The sequence below is a fragment of the Haemaphysalis longicornis genome, unplaced genomic scaffold, assembly GCF_048455015.1.
Source record: "Haemaphysalis longicornis isolate Haplotype H1 unplaced genomic scaffold, Haemaphysalis longicornis Haplotype H1 scaffold_8, whole genome shotgun sequence".
Classification (NCBI taxonomy): domain Eukaryota; kingdom Metazoa; phylum Arthropoda; class Arachnida; order Ixodida; family Ixodidae; genus Haemaphysalis; species Haemaphysalis longicornis.
In genome coordinates, this window is record NW_027526445.1 from 44,961,791 (window position 1) to 44,979,428 (window position 17,638).

Below are 17,638 nucleotides of genomic sequence, written 5' to 3' on the forward strand. Positions count from 1 at the left end.
AACAAACATCCGTTGTTTTGTTATGGCAAAGAGGGGCTTCAGCTACAGCAACATTGCAGCATGCATTGAACTCGTTATGGAGCATAACGGGTACCCCAAAAATGTTTGCCCCGCACTACTACGTGCACGTATGTATTTTACAGGGCAGATTTTTTGGTGGGGCCCAATTTTTTCCAATCAATCGGGATAGTGGGCAAGGTGCCGTGGTTCAGTTTAGCGAAATCTACAGACAAGTAGCTCAAGCATATGTTGTCGAAGCTCTGTTGTAGCCGCCTTGCTGTCGACCTCGCTAGTCTGGGAAAACGTGGTTGAGATGCTGTGCACACTCCTCCACACTGTGTCGACTTTGCGTTAGTGCAGAGCCATCGTGGCTCGTCTTGTAATTCCCCTGAGCCTTCTTTGACGGTGGTGCTCTTCCTTGTGGTCAGCTTGTCGGTGTCTATTTTACGGAGGCTTCCTGCCTCTTTCACGGCCGAGATATTCTAGGACCAACTCGAGAAAGGAGCTGCCCAAACTGGTCATGGTTGACTCTGAGCAGACGGTGGTGCTCATCGGGATCACTGACGAGGACTTCTCTAAACACCTGGTTATGAATACCCAGGTGTTTCCTGCCCAGCCAGTACTTCACCCAACAACTCCTTTTCATAGCACACAGCTCCTCCTCGGCTAACTCGGAAAGCAACATAGCCATCGCAGCCAAATGACGCTGCCGATCCACCCCCATCGTTGCCATTACTGCAGCTGATGTTGTCGGGAAGACAGGGAGCGGCGCGCTTTGGTGTTTGGGGGTGCTATGGGCAAACGAGAGCAAGGAGAAAAAAAAAAAAGGTTGCGCTAGGGTGCCTTGCCGAGAGTAGAGTCCCCTCACTTCCTCTGCGCTGTCGTCTGCTAATTGCTCTGCACGTGTGGATGAGGCGCCAAGCTGGACCATCCGGTGACGTGCGGTTGACGTCACATATCTCTCCGCCTCCATGGGCCTCCTTGCCTGTTGTATGAACCCTACTTTTTTGGACTAACATGTGGGATAGCAGAGGACACCAGCCAGCTTCGCTAGAGAATGCTACGCGCTGTACACTAGCCCGTGCGGAATCCGAAGACTCGCACACGGGTTCGGGTACTCACATGCGGTAGACACACTCCGGCAATCCAAAGTGAGGCTTTATTGCCCAGCAGATACAGGGCATATACCAGACAACACGACTGTCGCTTGCGGGGAGACAGTGGCTCCGTTCGCTCGCTCAAGTTGCGGGGCTTTCAGAAGTGTCAGTCTTTAGCAGGAAAGCCGTGTACGCGTTTGGACACTTCGGATGCTGCGCTCGAGTTTAGAACTGTAGTTTGCATTGAAAAGCGTTGAACAAGGTACATAAACTGAAATTACGCGAGTAGATGACCGAAAATTATCCGACACATCCGGCCGCCCGTGCCTTGCCAGCCTTTCTTTGGCTTCGTCTCGTCTCAATAGTGAAGGGACGTGAATCGGGGCTCTGTTGTAGCCGCCTTGTGGTCAATCTCACTAGCCCATGAAAACGTGGTCAAGAGACTGTGTGCACTCCTTCACACTGCGTCGACTTTACGTTAATGCGGTGCCATTGCGGCTCGTCTCGTAATTCTCCCAAGCCTTCACAACAGCGTAGTGGCTCGTCAGTGTCTAGCGCTAGGTTCAGGGGGCTCACCTTCTGGGCTCTTCGTTGCGGATCAATCGGTCGGCGTGCCCGTATCCATTCTAAGGTGTGCTTCCTCTTTCACGGCGTTCACTTTGTTCAGTGGAAACGTTTCTGGCATAGGATGGGGAAACTGAGTAGTAACAGGTAACAAGGGGAGCCTTCTTGGCCGTTGCCCTTGCTTCGGGGTGGCCGCTCAATGCCTGGCTGTCCTTGCAGAAGGAGGAAGTCCTGGGCAGACCGTCTACGGAAGGCTTCCTGGGAGACATATCCTTTGCTCTGGCGGGCCTGGCGCTTGCGGCTGAAGGAGTAGACTTCACTTTTGTACTGTTCTGGCCTCGCAGGTTGCTGTTTGATGACAGAATATCTGTCCACTATCCGTAAAGGTAACAGGTGAACATTAGAAAGGCAAACTTTAATTAAGTGTAAAGGAAACACAAAAGAATTGTGCAAGCGGGAAAAGGAACTTATGAAAAATGGCGCTGTCTCAAGGGCTGGCAGTGGTAGGCTGTTGGGTCCCAGTGCCCAGGCTCCCAGACGCGGCCCAACTCTGCTAGTGCCGCTCGGCACCGCGCTTCGGCATCCAGCCCCCCCCCCCCCCGTGCTTTGAGACGGAGAAATAATCGCACACACACAAAAGCACAAACACAAAACACTTCCTTCTGTGTCCGATAGACCCTGGCTTGAAGCTTCTGACTACGCTTATCAACATTAAAATTGGCCGCAGCGAGATCAGTGGCTTTTCTACTGCACCATTTGAATTGCCATGCGGTTTCTTATCAGTCAAGATTTCTTCGACATCTGCATTCTCTGACGAGCTCTACAGCTGCCTGGAATCCTTCCTTGAACGGAGGTAATTGTGCATAACTACCGTGGCCAGCACATTTCCCTTGCTCTCTTTCTGGCCAGTGATGCAGGGGGGCCTGTACATCTTCCACGTGCTGCATGTGACGCCAAATGCATTCTCTGATGTCCAGTGGGCCCTTGACGTTTTGGAATGCAAGCAGCAGAGAACAAGAGTGAACGAGATTTTAGTACTCTTGTCCACATAGTGAGCGTGCAACACCCTAAAGAGAGCTCACAGCTTTCTGGGATCGGCAGATTCCATGGCTCACTGCCGTGGGATTGGCCACAGCATCGTCCCGTGGCAGGTGAGCTGTGCAGCCACAGGTGCCTACTGGACAGGCGTTTGCACAGCACTCTTTGTGCATCACTCTGCCACTGCCGATACAACTTGGTCAGGACGGGAAAAGCAGGCGCGAGGGCGGACAAAGGAAGGCCAAGAGGTTCAATACGTACCTACGTCCGCTCGCGAAGATGGCTGGTATCCAAAGATAGCCCTCCTCCGTTCGGCCACTCCAGACCAGCCCGTCCGGAGCTCTGGACAAACCAGTCATGTGAGGGGATTGGCTGCACCCGTGCTGTCATGGGCATCCTCCTCCTGTGGCAAGCGCGCAGCCGCAGGGACAGAGAGAGGCCTCCCCCTCCGCGTTGGGCCGAGAGGGATAGGGAACGTGGCAGACCTTCGCAATTCCCACATCCCTCCCCTCTTAGACCGAAGCCGCTCGAACTAGAGGGCTCTAGGGAACGATGTTCTCACCGTTCAGCACCTGGCGAATTCGTCCAGTAATTTCGGCAGGTCCCTGGCCGGCCCCTGGTCCTCCAGGCTCTGTTCCATGGTGGAAGTGTCGCCGCAAGGGCCGCTGACGTCACCCCCGTTGGCCCTAGGAACCCAGCCGCCTCAGCTGTAGTTGCTTGGGCAGGGCTGCCGGCCCCCGGGATTGCACCTGCCCGTGGCACCAACACGTCCACGGAGCCGTTCCCTCCTGGGCCCAGGAGCTTGATGGGGGGTGGTGCCATTGCCGCGTTGGCGAGGTGGGCCAGCTCCCACGGCTGCCAATACCAAAATGGCAGCCGTGAAGGCCGGATCGGTCTGAATCTGCTCCTAAACGGTCGCGAGATCAACGTGAGATTGACACCTTGGTGTGCGACGCCGCCAGCCTCTTTGCCTTCATGGCGGGAATGTGTCACGCATATGCGTCGTGATGATCCTAAGCCACGACCAGTATTCCTCAGGCCCCGCAGTAGTTGGCGATGCCTTATGGAGAGAGTGGAACCTCCCTCTTTTGCCTCCGCGGTGGGCCGGGAGAGATACGGAAGATGGAGGAGCTCTGCAGTTCCCACAATCTGTTTAATACCTTTGAGTTGCAGGCAAGCCTCGAGCTCAGTGGAGGTTAATTGAGCTCCGTTGTCAGATACTAACTCAGGGATACCTGGTTGAGCGAAGACTTCTGGAAGGAACTGGATGATCATAGTGGACGAAATGGACGTAGGGTAACAAATTTCTGGTGATTTAGAAAAGTAGTCTTCGACGACTATAATGTAACAACTGTTAGTTGACACTGCCATGAATGGACCCTGGATGTTTATTCGAAGTTTTTACCATGGCTTTTAAGGATATTCTGTTGGCTGTAGCAGACCTTGTTTCCATTCCTTGACCCCCCGAATTGGTTGCATCAGCCAGCTGATACGGCTGTGTTGGTGTTTATATAACGCCAGCTTTACTGTGGCCTCAATACCTGTTTTGTCTCTTGTGTAGAGCAAATCGATTTCAATTGCAAGGAGTGAAGTCAGTTTGTGATTTCTGAAAACCAAGCGTTATTTTTAGTACAACATTAGCTATATGTGTTAAAGCAGTAAGAATTACAGGAGGAAACAGTGAGCTTGAGCGAGCCATTAGTTTCTGAGCAGTGATGGTGACTTCATGTGGCAGGCATCAGGAGTACGGCTTGCTTCCATGAATCCCAGTGTCCTTGCTTCTTGCCTCCAGCCCTGTTGACCCATATCAACGGAATGCCTGGGTAGAACATAATAATTGACCATGCCACCTGCAAGCAAAGGGCATAAGTATTGAAGGGTGAAAGTTGGGATTAGAGGTGGAAGTTGTGCGAAAACACACAAGCTCAAAATTTTCAACCTCTCGGTTGACGCATCTAGGTAAGGCATATGTGTTAATCTCATTGGATTTTGGATCCAGAAATCCAGTATAGGAACACCCTTGCCTCTTTCTCGGGTAGGTCTCCAGTTTCTGCAATGTGCGAAATTCTAAAGCAGAAAAAAAGAAGTCCCCTCTCCTTTCTTTCCTCCCCCTTGCTGCAGTCTCCCAAATTTTTATGTTGCTAGGTTGGCTGGTCTGGTATCCCTTTCTCTCCTTTATGAGGGTTGCTTGCAGGAAGTTCAGCACCATGTGCATGCGCAACACAACCGACGATTCAGAAACGTCAAATCTATCTGTTTCAGAGTACATGCTTGTTTGTGATCCAAGGTAGCTGAAAGTTATCGGGTGACTCCTCTCTCCTACTGGGATTTGTGTTTGACGGGAGACATTTTTCAGGAAGAATGGTGACAGCCTGAACCACGCACACAAACTGTCAAATGCGGTTTACAGGTGCTTCCGAAAACTTCACTCATACAAACCAGAAATAAACCCACAAATATGCGGTGGGACGCCCTGCAGTAAAGTGCACTTGTAGCACATGGGACTTGCACTGATGCAACACACGGCATAACACACAACATATTCCAGAACAGCAAAGAGCGTTTAAATACGTTTGCTATAATAATTTGTATGGCGATGTACATACAATGCAATGTACAGCCCCCCCCAGACCCCCCTTTTTTCCTGTGTTTTTCCCGCCTTCCTTGATTTTGATTTAGGCTTGATTTTGATTTAGAACTTCCTTACCTCAGTTAATCCAATATGTAAAGAGAGTAAAAGGAAATGGTAACGAAGGTTGGAAAAAAATAATAATGAAGAGAGAAAAAAAAGGATAGACAATAACGAAAGGGGGAAGATGAGGGGTAAAAGGGAAGGTATTCTACCAGCTAGCTCGACCACTGCCAAGCGGGTACCGGAATCAGCGGCGTCTACTGCATGAGTCTTGAATTTGGGAAGAATACTAGCCTGTCCCGGGGGGGTGAAAAACCGTGCCCCCCCCTCGTGGCTGGTCTAAAAAACACCCCCCGCGGCGACAGGTCTGGTCTTAGCCTCTCCTGACCAGAGTTATTAGGGGGAGTTTGTCTCCTGTTGGCTTTGTCCAGATTCCAGGCTGTTGCAGGGAGGTTATTCAACTGTGGGTGGAGGATTGCCGCCTGGAGGGGACAGGGGGCAGCGGTGTGTCTGAAAGAAAAGAGCGGTATCTGGGTAGAGACTGTAGTCTTATGTTTGGTCAATTAGGTCGTTGATCTTTATAAGGAGGCTTTCCAATGCAGTGTACGTTGTTTTGTGTTTTAGGATTTCGGGTTTGTGGGCCAATATGTCCTTAGGGAATTTCTTTCCTAGTGGGCGTCTTTCTGCTTGGGTGAATGGACAGTTAGTGAGGTAGTGGTCTATGTTGTCAGCCTGGCCTCCGCATTTGCACTTCTGGTGATTTGTTTTGTTGAATCGGTGTAGGTAGCCAGGAAAACGGCCGTGGCCAGTGATGGCCTGGCTCATAATGTAGTTCGTGGGAATTGGGGGGGGGGGGGGGGATCAGCTTGAAATGTCGGATCCACTGGTAGGAATTTGAATTGTGAGAGTTGGCTGTCCAGCTCTCTGCTCATTTTTGGTGCATCTTCTGTCGCAGCTGTGACTTGATGAAGTGTGTTGTAACAGGTGTTGATGTGGCTGTGCCCTCAGAGATAGCTTCTTTGGCTAGCTGGTCTGCTAGTTCATTTCCCCTAATCCCAATGTGCGCTCTTACGTGTTGGAATGTAATGTCGTGTGTTTGAATGGCTCTGCTGAATTTGGTTAACACAGAGTCAATGACGACAGAGGCCACAACACGAAGGGGAAATGTAGGAGCGATGTATTATGCGGCAAAAACAGCTCAAATGGGTCATGGGCAAAACGGGAAGAAACCAAAACGTTACACACGCGGCAAACGCAAATGAAAAAGGAGAAAAACAAGCGGGATTCAGTCCTGCACCTTCTAACAGTCCCGCGCAAGTCCCAGTTCAGCGAGGGTAGCGAACGCCCAACATACGCGTGCAATCTGGACTGGGCTCACATGGATTGTCGCAATCACACTAGCCCAGGGTCGCAGACGTGCTGGTCCCGTTTGGCTGGCCCCACGTCACTCAAACCACACGTGGCTCGATCCGGTGGCGCAGCCCAGCAGGAACATAAGGCGGCCCGGCGCGGTAGCACGGACATCTCGCCCGGAGGCCCAAGAGAGGCAGGCAGGGGCGGCGGCTATGACGGGTGGTCCTCTCGAAGCGATGGCAGCCCCGCCTGAGGGTTGATGACCAGACTCCCCGGCGCAAGGCACGGGTGCCCGGTGTGGTAGCGGGTACGAGCGACTGGCGCTACGGCAGGGCCCCCGTAATGCGGCGTTCACTGGCGACGTCCCGGCGCGGTAGCACGGGCGCCATCGGGGGGTGTAGATCACGTTCAGTGCTGTCCAAGCACACACCGAGCTTCCGCCGACCGATGGTGGTCCCCGCCGCGTTCCATCCGCTCACGCGCTCGCGCACCGGGGCATTATTGTCCTCTAATTGCAAGCATATCCCTTCGGGGATTGGCGGCACCATTACAAAGGGGTTGGGATTGTCTGGGTTGCGTAAGCCATTCAGTCAGGAGAGGCTGTCGGTGTAGATGCGGTGCGAGGAGTTTTGGGGAGTGGTGTTGGTGTGCTCTAATGCTTTGATAATAGCGATTGCTTCAGCCTCAAAATTGTTGCTATAGTCGGGGAGTTTAAACTGTCGGCTGAGTACGGTTCTTTGCGATTGATCTAGTACTACAAAGGCTGCTCCGCAGCCCCTGTCAGTCCGAGATCCGTCAGTGTAGATGCTAAAGTCTGTGGGAGTCGAATGGTATAGCAATTTTCCGAGCCAGATGGGTGAGCCATGTGTCTGCATTGGGTGCAATGTTTGGTTTCTGTAAGGTTAGGTTGTTGTGCGTGAAGGGGGCGTCGTGGTGGAGGATGATGTGCAACATATTTTTCCTTTCTGTGGTTAGGTGGATGGGTGGGACGTTGGCAAGAATTGGCAGTGCTCTGTGGGGGTTGTGCGGAATGCCTTTGTTATTTGAAGCAGTGTTGCGCGTTGGATAGTTTTGAGTTTACGGAGAATGTGCGAGTTTGGGTGGTACCAGACTGGGGAGGCGTATAGTACTAAGCGCTGTGTGCCCCTTCCGTATATGTCCCTGAGTTGGCTTGGAGACATGGCCCATTGCTTTCCTGAGAAGTGCGATAGGTTAGAGTAGCGTTTTTTTGTGGATTTCCTGGAGGTGCGGGAGAAAGGAGAGAGATCTGTCAAAAGTGACTCCTAAGAAGTGCGTGGGAGGCTAGTTTGAAGTGCGGTGGGTGAGACTGGTATTTAGGGCCCAAGGTTAGATATTTGCATTTTCCTTTGGAAAATGTTATCTGATTGTTGTCAGCCCACTGATGGAGCTCCTGCAGGGCCAATGTAGCTTTCTCTTGTATGCCTCTCCTGGTGCCGTCTTGAATAATTACTGTAATCTCATATCCTTGAAGGCTTGTATGTGTACCTTGTTTGGGAAGGGAGTGTTGAGGAGGTCTGTGATAGTTAGGTTCCAGAGTAATGGACTGAGCGGAGAGCCTTGTGGGGATCCTTGGGTGAGGTTTTCTTAACATTAGTGTTTGCGTTGCTAAAAGTTACTGCTCGGTTTTGCAAGGAGTTGCTAGTGAGGCTAATTAGATTTGGTGGACATTGGTTGTCCTTCAGATACTCAGTTATTTTTTCATGCCTGGTGTGGTTGAACGCATTTTTGATATCAAGGGAGATGATGGACGTAGTGTCGTTGTTGGAATTCCCGATTTCGACTTTCTCTAGGACCGCCTCCAGTGCCTTCGGGGTTGAGGTGTTGTGCGTAAAGCCATATTGGTTGAACGGGAGGAGCTGATTCGCGTTTAAATGGTGGTAGATACGGTTTTTGAGAAGAGTTTCTATTACCTTACCGAGAATAGAATTCAAGCCGATTGTGTGGAAATGATCAAGTTGAGGATGGTTGCAATGTTGTACAACTCTTTCTTGGGAATAAATACGACTTCGGAGTTTTCCCATTTCAAGTTGAAGTGACCGAGAGAAAGTGCTGCATTGAAGATCTTAAGAAAAAGAAGAGGGTGGTGGGAATATAGTGCTTGTGTAAAGGTAGTGCTTAGGTCATGAGGGCTGGGGCGATGAGTTTTTTGATGTTGTGGACCACTGAGTCCACCTCTGGTTGTGTAAAATGGTCATCATCCTTTGCTGGCATTGTGCTGTTGAGATGGTCAGTATTGTGGGTGCTTGGGGGAGTGGTGTTGAAGAGGGTGAAAGAATGTGGTGAACCGATTCTTCAGTGCTGGTGGTGGTGGTGCCGTCATCGTTTGTTATAGCTGGAATTACGCTTGTTTCCTTTAGCTTCCCTGCTGCTATCTTATACGGAAGCGTGAACGGGTTTCCTTTGTGAATTTTGCTGCAGAAATCCTGCCAAGATTTTTTGCGTGTTGCGGTGAGGTTATTCTGGTAGATTTTTAGTGCCTGATGATACATTGTTTTGTATTGTTCCCTGGCGTCTCCTTGTGCTTTTTGGTATCTTCGTCGGTGCGCTCTGACGTTTTTCCTTTCGATTTCTAGTTCAGTAGTCCACCAGGGATTTCCACGTTCGTGCTTGTTGTTAACAGGTTTGGAATGGTTTGTTTCAAGATTATTGTTGTCGTACAGGTGGTTGACGACGTGCTCTAGTTGGGTTGCGGTGTTAATGGGGGAATTTGTGGTTTCGTGTAGCCATTTGTCATTTTTGAGTATTTGGAGAATTCTGTGGGTCCCGTTTTGGGTTGTTCTGCGGCAGCCGGAGAATAGTTCTACTACATAGTATTTGTGGTCGGTGGCAGTCTCTTCATCACTGACGGTCCATTTGTTAAGGATGGGAAAAAGCAAGTTAAATCTATCCACCTTCTGCCGTTCTTACTTTCGAAGGTGGGAGGAGTATTTGGGTGGCTTTCAATAGTGAAGCTGTTGGAGCTGAAGAATTCGGCTATGGCTTCTCCCCTTGAGTCGAGGGTCGGGCCTCCCCACATGGGGTTCTTCCCATTGAAGTCCCCTGCCACTAGGACTGGGCCTTTTTGCTGTCTTGTTATTTCCGCAATTTGATCAATTATCTGATTGATGTCTTCTTTTGGAGGGGCATAGCAGTTGATAATGAGTGCAGTGTGTGACTGCCATGTTAAGTTTACTGCTATGAGGGTATCCGTAATAATGACGGGGAAGGCTGCTATTTCGTTGTTATGGAGGACTATTGCGGTTTTTGGCTTCTGAGGGGCAGAAATTATTTTGTGTTTAGCGAGAATCCAGTTATTGTGTTAAGGTGGTGGCATGGTTCTTGGATGAGTGAGACGTTGTGATGATGTGTCTTTTGGTAGACGCTCAGGAATTCGCTTGCCTTTGCACAGCGAGTTAGGTTGGCCTGCAGGCTGTGAAGTGTTGTTGGGCTGTTGCCCTCAGTTACTTCCACAGTGCCTCCTCTCGAGCCAGCCATTGTCGACGGATAGGGCACTGTGGCGAATGTACGCTGTGTGTGGCAGGGCCGCTGCCCAGCTGGAGGGGCACTCTGGTGGCTCAGAGGTGCCCCGGTAGTAGCACCGGTCATTGCATTGGGGCCGCAGCAGCAGCACCCGCAGCGCTTGAACAACCTCCGGCAGTGTTTTTCCACGTGACCGAGGGTTGCACATTTGTGGCAGGTTGGGACATTGTGGTGAAGGTGTAGAGCGCACGACACCCAGCCCAGTTTGAGGTGTGTGAGTTTCCGTAGTTGCTTGTATAGGGGAACGGTGGTTGTGATGGTGATGGTGCGTGTGCCATTCTTACTCGTGTAATCTGAGGTGAGGGTGATGTCGTGTGGGGCTGCTTGTAGGTGCGGGTTTTGTGTGAGAATTAGGCGGGGGATTTCGGTGGCATGAAGCTCAGGATCGACACTTACGATACGGAATTCTGGTTTCTTTTGGGCTGGGATGTATGTTGTCAGCTCCTGTGCCTGCGTGTGGTGTGTGGTGGCCTGTTGTAGCAGGGTGATTCTGTCCTCGGAGGACGACGAAGCCACCGCAGTGTTGTTTGTGAGTTTGATTTCTGGGTTGGTTAGCCCTAGCTGGTCTGCGGGGAAGTTTGCTTGCACAAACCTCGCAATTTGGGTTGTGTTTGGTCCGCTTCCCGAGATTGCTCTGATGACCAGAGCTGCCCCCGTCTGCGGGACCGGATTCCTTTGGGTTGGCAGTGTTTGTCTTTGTGCGGGAGGGGCATGCGCGTCACTAATTAGATCACGAGGCAATTGGCTATTCTTTTTTGTCCATCCACCCGCAGCTTAAGGCCGCACTGCAGACTGGAATGGGAGATTCCCACTTTACGTTTTCTAGCAAGGAAAGTGGTTCCCTGGTGGTAGTGTACTGAACACCCAGTGAGCGGGCCTTGCTTTCATGCAACAAAGCTTCGATACCCCCCCTGCAGACAACAAATTGTTAGTCTAAAATCCCGTCTTGTGAAGACCAAGTCGAGTAGTGATTTAACGCTTTCTCGGGCCCACACTCCTCTGTAGGACATGGTGACGCTGGATACTAATGGGTGGCTGTCGAGCTGGGAGAGGAACTCTGGCTGCAGCATATATTTGGCTGTTTTCATCGCATGTAGGTCGCGGAGTCTTTTGAGTGTGCTGACAACTTGGACATCTAGGACCGTAACCTTCCCATCCCTTTTGATCATTAGGCACTTTGAAATGAAGCTCCTCCAGTACATCATAGTCTTTTGCTCCCAGCGTTTTTGCAATGGTCCTTGGCTACTGCGTTGTGTCATTCGATTCTTGTATGATGGGAACGAATATATTTTTGTAGAATGTGTCCCAAACTCTCGGCTTCTGGGCATCCTGCCGTGCGTGTGGTGGGCACGACTCTCCCCCTCTTGGGGCGGACGAGGCATGGCATCGCGTTGATTCTTAGCTTTAGTGTATTAGTAAATTCTCGTCCAGGTAGCAGCTTGGTACCATCAGTCATCCATGCACTTGATCCAGGTGTGACAGCGGCCTCTTTGAGGGCCTTGCTGTCAACGCTCTGGTGAAGTTGCCATTTTCAGAAGGATTGGTATTTCTTTCTTGAGTCTAATTTTTCGCCCTTGTATGTGGTGAGACCGTCCGCTTTGCGGAGGAAATCTTGAACGTACGCGGTGTTGGCTGCCTTTGAACAGATGGGGGTATGGTGTAGCAGTCCTAAGAGAAGTGATGCCCATTCCTCCTTCCTCGTTGCACACGTGATAGAAACCAAGAGGGGTATCGTGAGGCAACTTGAGCCACTCTCTGACGCTGAGTCGAATCTGTCTATCAATTTTGATTAGGATCTTGGCCGATATGGGTTCAAATAAGAGTCAGTACAATAAGCGTGGGGTCATGTAAAAACGTAAAATTACAAGCCTCTGCTGGGCTATTAGAGGTGCTTTAGTCAGCCCTCGTAGGTATTCCTCGACTTCCTCAAGAATAGGTGAAGTGGCTAAGCCAAAGGCTTTAACAGGCCCAAATATTTCCATTTGGCTGAGGTGTCTAGCACGGGAATGGTGGAGCCTGAGATTTTAAAAACCTCGTCAGTCGCAATCTTGGTTATCTTGTCCTTGGCATTCGCTCGAAGGGACAGGGGGGCGCATTTGTCTGGATTGACAGGGAGCCTCCTCGCGGCCAAGAATTGCTCCAGAGAGTTCAAACTTTGTTGCAGTCCAAAAGGGGTTGCAGCCATGATGATAATGTCATCAGCAAAAGCCATCGCATTGACTTGAAGTTCTCCGCTCTTGAAGCCCACTTGCGGTGGTAGGGAACAAGGCCATTCGTCCAACATCGTGTTGAAAAGGAGAGGGGATCACCCTGTCTAACCCCTCTTCCAGGCCTCGCGAGGGCAGTGGATCCATTAAAAGTCAGTACTGTAGACGACGTGTCGTAAAAGTCATTGATGTGGGAGATAAATGCCTCCGAAAGTCCTCTTCGTCGGGCCCCATTTAAGACACAGTATTGCGTGCTCCGCTTTTTATGCACAAAGCCAGTGGCAGCCGGTTTGTCACCGACTGCGTGAGCATATAAACAACTCCAGTTGCTCCACTGCGACGGCGAAAAGTCGGCTTTGTAAGGGCTCATGCTGCAGCGACGCATTAGGAGGCGCACTGTCGTCTACGACGCAGTTTTTGTTCGCGACGTGTTTTGCACTTGTGAACGGCTCATACATGCGCAAAGCAGTAGCCCTAAGTATTAGTTGTTTGTTTATTATTGTTATTTAGCTAAGTATAAAGTAAGTTTATTTTTGGGACTTTGCGGCGCTGCTATCGTATGCACAACAAAAGGCGCCATCTTTTGCATCTGGTAAGCTATTAATCTTGGAAACCTAAAAGCGCACTATTTGCTTTTGATCTCCGTTGCAGTTTAGGCGGTTTGAGCATGGCTTGAGGCTGATTGTGGCCTGCGCCAGTTTCCTTCATGCAGTACACGCATTGAATGCGTTGCTGTCAATACGGTACTGTGCTCCTCAGTCCGCCTTCGTTCGGGCGATCTTATGCAATTTTCATTTGAAGCCGACTGTGGGAACCACGACTGAGCTCTCATTTTGACATGTGTGAACCTTTGCAGCTCCTGCTGCTTTATGCCTGCTATGTGGCGTAAAACTCGTATGCAATGGCAGCTCTTCGGTATGTCATGAATGAAAATAGGAAGCAATTTGTTTACGTTTGCGATGCCAACGTAACCGCGAAGCAATGTGACAGTTTTTGCAATGTGACAGTTTTCTTGAGAATAGTAGTGTGTATGGGCCATTTTCTGTAGGAAAACGCAAGACTTGCGACTTTTCGCTTTTGTACAATTGAATTAATTAGTTCTATTGTTAGTGCAGGCTGCAATTGTCTTCTACTTTTTAAGGGTTGCCGAGAACACGAAAAAAACGTTTTCTTGGAGATGACAACTTACTTCGCCACATCGACTGCAACCAGAGTGACATATCCGAGTACAGCAGCACCGACGAAGAGGATGAGGCACTTGCTGACGGAAGCAGTGATGAAGAAAGTCCTTCCATGGAGCCCGAGGATGAGGTCCCCGCCCAGACCCCCACAACAGGCTTGAAAGCGACATATGTGAAGAAGCGCTACACATGGAAGAAAACATCATTTGAAAAGTCAAAAAGATGTTCTGGAGAAGCCGTACCAGTGTTTGCAGTGCGCAGAGAGGCACCGTTGCACGAAGGAGTTGAGAATGCACCTCTACGCTCACCTCCAGTACTTCCCACACCACTGCACCATCTGCGAAAAGTGTTTCACCAGCCAGCAAGATGTTGAGGAACACCAGCGCACGCTGCACGCGGTCCCCAACGTGTACTCAATCGAAGAAGTTCGATTTGAAAACAAGGACGTGAAGATCGATGACTTTATAGACAAAGCCACGGCAAAGCTGAGGGCTGTTGTGGAGAGTCCTCTGGCAGGCAGTGCATGTGGATGGGTTGTCCGTACAGCTCGTCCAATTCGGCCGAGCTCATCGCTCGCATGAAAGCACACATTGAGCAGCGCAACGTGTGCACCACATGTCAGTTCAGCTCGTACTGCGATGACGTCCTTGCTTGGCATAGCAGGCTGCACAGCCCTGTGTCAAGCAGCACTGAAGTCCTCCCAAACTTCCCCGTGGTGGCGAGCTCCATGCAGAAGGCCAAGTCGCGAGCCTACGCGTGCTGCTGGTGCAGCTTCAGAGCTCCCACCTCCATGGAGATTCGCACGCACTGCAAGGTTACACATCCCGGTAAGGCAGTCAAACTGGTGGCCCCAAAGCGGAAGGACTTCCCCGCCCCCATAGCCAGAAGGGTGCCAAGTACAGACACCAGAAGGCGAGAAGGAATCACTAACGAGGGGCTCAGAACCATAGGGGTGAACGAGATGATGGATGTGGGTGAACAGCGCAATGACGGATGCAGAACCGCCACTCAGAAGCGGAGATCATTTGGCGGAGATCATTATAAACGCAGCGGCAGTTTAGATTCTCTTCTGTAGTCTGACATTTATGCCCAGTGTTGCATATGTGCAACAAGCTGTTGTTGCTAATAAAAAAAACATTTCTGAATGTTTTTATGGTTTTTGTATCTCTATATGTGCTCTAGATTGAAATGCATAACTTGTTTGCTAATTTTCTTTGGGTTTTCTGGTACTGGGAATTACTGGGTTAAAATGGCTTCCTTGGTGACGTGGTCGAAGGCCTTAGCTATATCTACTGACGCCATGTATAGAGGCCGGAAACAGGTCTTTGCCTCATGAACAGACGCCAGCATTGTCAAGTTTTCAGCACAGCCATCCGTAGGAATGAAGGCCCTCTGGCGTCAGTGAGAGCAATTTTACTGGCATTTACCGCTGGTAACCGACTGGTGTGTTCCACCCATGGCTCCTTCACCCAACTGCTCGTCATGTAATTGAAAGCTTTGAGCGATGTGTAGTTTCTCGGCTGCTTGCTGGTTAAGTAACTTGTTTTCTTCAGACGAGGGAGTTCTGAATGTCCATCATGATTGCGTGAGACCACATGTGTATGCTGACAATGCATGTGCAAGCCAGACCTTCTGCTTGTTTGTCCCCACAAACAGCAGCTGTGCCTTCTGCCACATGCTTTGCATGTTTTGGGTGAATGGTCGACCGTCTGCCCACTGTAGTCTTATGTTGACGGTTGTTGCGCTCTCCTGGGCTGGTGTGCAGTTGTAGGCAGCCCACCCGTCGCTGTGTGTGGTGGCGCGCCAGGTGAGGCATCCTCTGAAAATAGACACACATCAGATAGAGGTCTCCAAGGTTGCAGAGGCCAGAGTAAAGTGGATTGCAGGACACAGCTGATCTTAGATCTCGCTCGAGTTACGCCCGTGAAAGCACCGCAACTACGTGGACGCAAAAAGGAAACAAATGGCAGTGCAATGTTAGTGAGCCTGTATCTACTTGCCTTTTTTTTTCCTTTTTGCAAGCATGCGCTCATGTTTCACTGTTCTGCATTATGCAACATTGACCTGCTAGGGATTATTTCTCAAAAAAACAACAAAAAAACGGGGGTACATGATTGCGGGTGGATGAAGCCTTGTGCCAGGTGTCTCGGCAAGGTCAATTGTAGACAGCCTCTTGGCACAGGCATCTGGTCACAGGCTTCTTCGCTGCTTCTTTTTTATCCTTATCCCTAAGTAGTATTGCGTCCTCATCATCTGCCTATTTGAGGTCCTCTGCAGGACAGAGGCCTCTCCCTGCCTTTCACTTCCAACTGCTCGTATCTTGTGCCTTCCAAATCCCTTAATTGTGACCACTTTCTCTTACCTCTGTCTTTCCCTATTTGTGGTCCTGTCCGATGCATACTGCCGATGGTGAGTTATGGTTTTTTAGGAACTTGGGGACTCACGGAAGAGAAGCTTAGGCCGGGTAAACGAGCAATGGAAAGTGAGTCTTGGACTAGGGAGCATACTCCGGTGGAAGACATTGTAGCCGGAGTTACAAAAATAAAATTGAGTTGAAATGGAAATCTTCGTAAAACCACATTCCCACTTGCATTTTTGAAGTCTTCACACTTCCATTTTGAAGTCTCCATTTTTGAAGTCTCCATTTGAGCGCACTATTGAAGTCTCCATACCTTTAAGCACCTACTCTGAAAGTTTTACTGCTGAATTTGGTCGGGAAAGGTCTTGAAAGTCGACTTTGTAAACGCAGCAGGAGCCGCAAAACGCCGAGAATCGGGCTAAAAAAGCTTGAACTTCGCGCGCGCGCCACACTCGAAGCAGACTGCAGGCGGCGGCCATATTGGACTAGCCTTGTAGCTTCTTTGTGCGTATTTTCCGCTATCTCAAAATGGCGTCCCATGAGGAGAACGAGCGTTACCGCCGATTTCGCGAAGATGGTTCACGAGCCACTGATTGGCAGGAGCACATGCGCTCGAGGCAAACCCCCCCTCGTTCCGCGTCTTGATTGGCCAGTGCGGTTCAGCCGCCATTTTTTTTCCGTTTTGTTTTTGCAGGCACGCGTCCGCCGCCGCAGTATTTTCAATCCGGGTGAGTTTTCTCTGCCGTTAGTGACTGCAATTCTGTCACATCTTTTTGTCTCGTGCCGCAATGCTTCGAGACCTTTACCTCAACGATTTACGCGCTGCAAGCGCACGAAAAAACGACGAAACACGCCGTAAACCGCAGTGTTGGGATTGCCTGTTACGTGCGAATCTGGTCGGAAAAGGGGCGCGTGGAAACGTCCAGATTTAGTTAGCTGTTGTGCTGTGGTCTTATTGTGCTGCCAACTTTTTTTTTTCGCAAATATGTTTGTGCTTTTCTTTAGTTTGCATAGACGTTGAAAGAAGTCCAAGGTAGCAAGTACCGTTTGTGAAGTTCAGCAAAAAGTGTAGTTTTTCAGCGCTGTTTGCAAAGGTTTTCATTACTTGCATCGAGTTTTCCGGCTATTTTTGTGGTACGGTCGCATTATTATTTTTTCAAGTTAGGAACAGAGGGACATGGTGCTTTTTATATTGTGGGTATGCTGTAGCAAGAGTTGGAAACTAGAGATGTATTTTCCTCTATCACATCATGCTCCGTCTTACGGAGTTTTTCACTTTTGCTTTGAGGTATCTACTCATTTTCGCCTGTAAACTTGAAACGGAAATTAATTTGAAACTTGAAATGAACTCCCTGCTAAACGGAGGGATGGTGGTTGCCTTTTGCCTCCCCCCCATTTTTCTGTATTCAAAAAAGAACAAATAAACTTAAATTTCAATTCAATTCAACTTTGGGTAGATGACTCCGAATTTTGTAAACCTCCAGATATAGTACAAGATTTGCGTTCCTGGTTTAGATTAGGTTCTAGTGCATGGTAGAACGCCTGAGTATAGTAGAGAGATTAGGTACTTGGCCGGGGACTTGCACAGCGGCCTGCACGGAGATTAGGGAGGCACCATAATGCTGTTAAATGGTGTTACATCTCCTCCAGATGGAAATTCTGGCTGC

At 49.9% G+C, this 17,638-nt stretch overlaps 1 long non-coding RNA gene across 1 annotated transcript in view; it reads left to right on the forward strand.

Annotated features, from left to right (window-relative positions):
- The window catches only part of LOC144149991 (uncharacterized), a 56,238-nt gene that overhangs the window by 26,264 nt on the left and 12,336 nt on the right, over window positions 1–17,638 (forward strand). The window lies entirely within an intron of this gene.